This window comes from Chrysochloris asiatica, unplaced genomic scaffold, assembly GCF_000296735.1.
Source record: "Chrysochloris asiatica unplaced genomic scaffold, ChrAsi1.0 scaffold00028, whole genome shotgun sequence".
Classification (NCBI taxonomy): Eukaryota; Metazoa; Chordata; class Mammalia; order Afrosoricida; family Chrysochloridae; genus Chrysochloris; species Chrysochloris asiatica.
Genome location: NW_006408546.1, coordinates 16658880 through 16664030, shown reverse-complemented (window position 1 = coordinate 16664030; position 5151 = coordinate 16658880). Strand labels below are relative to the sequence as shown.

General features: G+C 42.7%; 1 pseudogene; it reads left to right on the top strand.

The window, feature by feature from the left end:
* Window positions 1-4518: 4518 nt before the first annotated feature.
* On the top strand, window positions 4519-5151 carry LOC102814387 (annotated as a pseudogene).

The window sequence follows — 5151 nt, the reverse complement described above, 5'->3', positions numbered from 1 at the left end:
GATTATAATTAATGTAATGAAACAAGGTTTGTTGAATGTAAAACTGATGATATGCCCTGTAAACTTTCACTCAATCCACAAAAAATACCTTAAAAAAAAAAAATGAAGAAGACAGGAATGGAGAGACGAAGAAGTTGATTCTCAGTACAGTACAAGCATATGGAGAACTGATGTCCTTTTGAGAAAAACAGAATAATCCATAAGTGTGACAGTGGTATTTCTTCATACCACCTTCAACTAGTTCAAAGGCAGAATACTAGAAATAAATATTATTCTCTGTCACCTCAGGCACTGTACAGTGAAGAATAACAAAAAGAAACTGAACTTAATAAAGTGATATTTCAACAACAACAACAACAAAAACAACCAAACCAAGCCTAGTGCCATTGAGTTGATTCCAACTCATAGTGACTGTACCTAGGACAGAACTACCCCCTAGGGTTTCCTAGACTGTGAGTCTTCATGAAAGTAAATAGTCTCATCTTTCTCCTGAGGACCAGCTGGTGGATCTGAACCACTGACCTTGCAGCTAGCTCAATGTTTGATCCACAATGCCACCAGGTCCCATACGGATATATGTTGTTGTTGTTTTTATTAAGTGTCATCAAGTCAGTTCTGACTCTTAACAAATCTGTATAGGATTTCTGAAGAGCAGTTGGTGAATTTGAATCCCCAACAATGTGGTTAACATCTTATCCTAAAGATAGTCTCTTCAAAACAGGATCAGATTTTTAAATTCTGAAGTCCAGTAAGGTTCTGTAAGTTCCCAAGCTGGCAAGCACCGGAACTAGGACACCACAGGTCTGTGTTGTTGAACACCGGTGTCTCCTAGCCAGTTGGTGGAGTCTGTAAATAACAGTACCAAACATCAGGACTTCCTTTCCATCTGCACTAGAGCAGACCTTGGATATCCCTGGGCCTGAATCCCCATCACCCCATCTGAACAGAGGTCCCTTCCTCTTCAGATATGCTACAAGTCCCCATTTCTCAGAAGTGCTACCTCAAAGCAAGAGGCCAAGGCCAAGAGGTTGGTCTGAAACAGGGCAGACCAAGATCCTGTCCGTACCCACACCCCCAAATCCTTACTACTGCTTCTCCAACAAAAGCCTGCTTGTACCACCACAGTGGTCTGTCAGCAATTACTCCCAATTACAAACCCAGAGTCAGCAAGGCCTTAATTAGTCTAAAGAGGAGCCTGAGGAGTGTAGTACCTACATATGGCCTCCGCCCACAGGGGTAACCACAATCCTCTCAGTCAAGTTCAGGGGTTTGGACATTTGGTAACAACACTTTTAGGACAAGGTCCTAAGGAGAAGGCGGCTAACTCTCATTTCCCAGAGTGACCAGAGGCAGGTTGAGCACTTTGCCTGGGAGAATCATTCTCCAGACATCCTGCTCTCACTGCACAGAACACACACATTATTCCCACTTGCCAATTTTCCAGACAAGGTAGAACACCTACAGACTATCACCCCCTCCTAGAAGATGAACATCCCTGGACAAACCATACAGATGGAGGGAACCAGACTGATGGTCCTGAAGCCAACCATAGGCTTGGCTCAGCATGCTGGGAAGAAGACAAAATGCCTATCTGTACCCAGGGAAGTGAGGCCTCTAGATTCTTCTCTGTATCCTCCAAAAATAGACTGTTCCCTGACCAAATCTTCTCCTTAAAATTCCCTAAGAGGGACGCCATCAGATTGCTGGGCCCAAGACTTGGTGGGCTCTGAGACTTTCACTGACTTGATCTCCATGTCCTTCTTCTTCAAAGTGACTATGTATGACTATAAGACAGAAATTGTGGGCATATGTGTGTGTGTATACAGATCTCAGTTCTATTTGTGGAGCGGACCAAAGGTCAATAGGAAATGGGTATTTTAAAAAGTAGCTAGATTTGGTCATGAAAGGAATGACTTCTGGCCTTGCAAAAACAAATAGAAATGAAACTCAGGACTCCAAAATCAAGATGCCACTTATTAGTTGGGGACCTTCAGCAAGTTTCTTAACAACTCTGAGTCTCAGTTTTACATCTGTAAAATGGGAATGGTATCCAACCTTAGGTTTGTCATAGAAGTGACTTGAGATGATGCATGTAAAGTCTCATTGCACAAAGTGAATGTTTAATAAAGAATAAGGAGTCCTTGTGTGGTGCTGTGGGCTAATGCATCAGACTGCAAAGTTGTTTGAACTGCAGGGTCAATGGTTCAAGCTCACCAGCTGCTCCTTGGAAACCCTATACAAGGTTGTTATAGGTCGGAATTGACTCGACAGCACTTAACAACAACAACAATGCTTTAATAATCATAGCAATAACTGAAGGTATACAGTGGTCTTCAGAGAATGCTATCTATAATATAAGGAAATGGTCCCTAAGTGGTGCAAACAGTTAGTGCTTCACCACTAACCTAAAGGTTGGAAGTTCGAACTCCAACCACCAGAACCATGGAAGAAAGACTTGCTTCGGACTACAGCCAAGAAAACCCTATGGAACAGTTCTACTCTGTAAAAAGAGTTCTACTCAGTTGTCATGACTCAGAATCAACTCAACTGCAACAGATTCACTTGTTTGGTTTGGATCTATAAGGAAAAGACTCTGTTACAGCATATGTTTCTCTTTAAAGCACTGTAGTTTGTTCTAGAACTCTGGAAAAGTGTTCAGCAATGTTTAATAATATAAACATATTCCTACTCACAGGTATACACCCAAGGCTAATGAAATGTCTTTCACATAAATATATGTACCAAAATGCTTATAGAAGCCTTAACTATGATAGCCCCTAACTGGAAATAAATATCCTTCAACAGGTGAATGGATCAACAAATTGTGGAATACTGTACAGCAATAAGAAAAAAGAAATGCATACTAAATGAAATCCCAAAACTATTGTCCTGAGATCATCTTTAAACTTTAAACCAAAAATATCCCATGAAGTCTTAAAACCAAACCAAAGTTTTGCTTTAACTAATAAAGAATGTATGCCTTGAGCTTTATGCTGTCTTAAGATCTATCTCTAAGGGATCAAATTAACAACAGTGACTCAAAAGATTAGAGAGAAACCCCAGGGGCAGTAAGTTTATGTTAATTGTTGTTGTTAAGTGTTATTGAAGCAGTTCTGACTCAGAGCAACCCTGTATAGGGTTTCCATGGCTTTAAATCTTTTCTGGAGCAGAAAGTCTCATCTTTCTCCCATGGAGCAACTGGTGGGATCAAACCTTGGACCTTGTGGTTTGCAGTCCAGTGCTTATCCTATGGAACCACCACATTCCCGAGTTTATGTTAATGGAGAAGGAATAACTCAGGAAAGAATGGTGAGAATGATTGCACAACTTGAAGAATTGAATAAATGTAACTGAGTTGTAGAAACTTGCATGGGTGTATGTATTTGTTGTGTGTCTTCTTAACAACAGTAAAAATATAAAACAAATTATTAAGATGGAAGACTAAGCAGATGCACTACACAGACCCTCTACAACAAAGATGTGAAAATACAAATAAAATAGACACAGATGAAAATTCTGGCACCCCCTGAACTTCAGAATAAAGGTTAGAGAGGTGAATGAAGTGTTTGAGGGGAGGAGAGGCTGAGCGGGGAGGATTGGCTGAGCAGGGACGGTGTGAGAAGGAGACTGACTAGCAAAATAGCTGGCCAGACATGGTTCCACATCTTGTGAGCAGCTCTTGCAGAGGAGGGAGGCCTGGAATTAGTGTGGACAATGGAAAAGGTGCAATTTCTTCTTTGTTCCCATGCTTCCCTGGTGACCAGAAGTGTGGCCATCTCCCACTCTCATTCACCCCCAGCAGAGACCCTGCTTTCCAGGAGTTTGGAGTTGCATGGTTAGGAGTCATATCACTGTGATGTGGAGGCAGGCTGCACCATTTTGTATGCCATTTTGATGCTTGAATTCAGATGGGCTTAGCTCCAGACCCTCAAAACTACCAAATCAACATTTAGCCAGTCATTCTGCCCCCAGCTGGCTTATGGTCCTAACAGACACTCAGACCAGCTCCATCAAGGGCCCCCATGAACTATTCCCAATTTGAGTGCCCTGAACATAGATTACACTGAGGCAACAGGAACTCTGTCTAGGGCAGGAACTCTGCTGTCACATCCCTTCCACAAAAACCTTATGAGTTCCTTGAATTGCACAAGACCCCCCAGAAATTTTTCCCCTCTGGGTCCAACATTTGCATTATTTGTTTTTACAAATACAACAATCTCACAATGCACAGGAAACACCAGACAATTTTAGCTCACAGGAAGAAACAATAGAGAATGAATCAAAAATGACTCAAAATGACCAAGATGCAAAACCAGAAGACATTTAGGAGAAAGAAACAGTAATAGAACTAACTGAAAAAGAATGACAATTAAGTGCCTTCAAAGTATCTATAGAGCCACATCCCTGACTACATCGTGCCTCCTCTCGCCATCTTGCCACTTCCTCTACGGGGCTGTCCGAGCTGCCGCCACCTGATCCTCCAGTCCCAGGGCCGCCATGCTGACTACTGCCACTGCCATGAACATCTTTCAGCTGACCCAGGACCTGTCCCACCAGGGGGCCATCATCATCCTGCTACTGAAGTTCTGGAAGACATGCTCCTGCACAGCTCTTTCTGTTTGCTTCTGTTTTGCACTGTTCTTAACAATGTGTTAGCTAGATCTCTTTACTTTCTTTATTTCATTGTATAACACATCCATGAAGCTCATCGACAGTGCTTGCTCCTATGCTGCCATGTACCTGATCTACATGAAATTCAAAGCCATCTACAATGGGAACCATGACACCTTCCAAGTGGAGTTTCTGGTGGTCCCTGTGGGAGGCCTCTAGTTTCAAGTCAACCATGACTTCTCCCCACTCGAGATTCTGTGGACCTTCTCCATCTACCTGGGATCCGTGGCGATGCTGCTACAACTCTTTAGGATCAGCAAAACTGGGGAGACGGCGACTATCACCACCCACTACCTGTTCTTCCTGGGCCTCTACCGCGCACTGTATCTCTTCAACTGGATATGGCACTTCTACTTCGAGGGCTCCTTTGATCTCATTGCCATGGTGGCCAGCGTAGTCCAAACCATTCTCTACTGCAACTTCTTCTATCTGTACATTACAAAAGTGCTCAAGAGAAAAAGGCTCAATTTGCCAGCATAA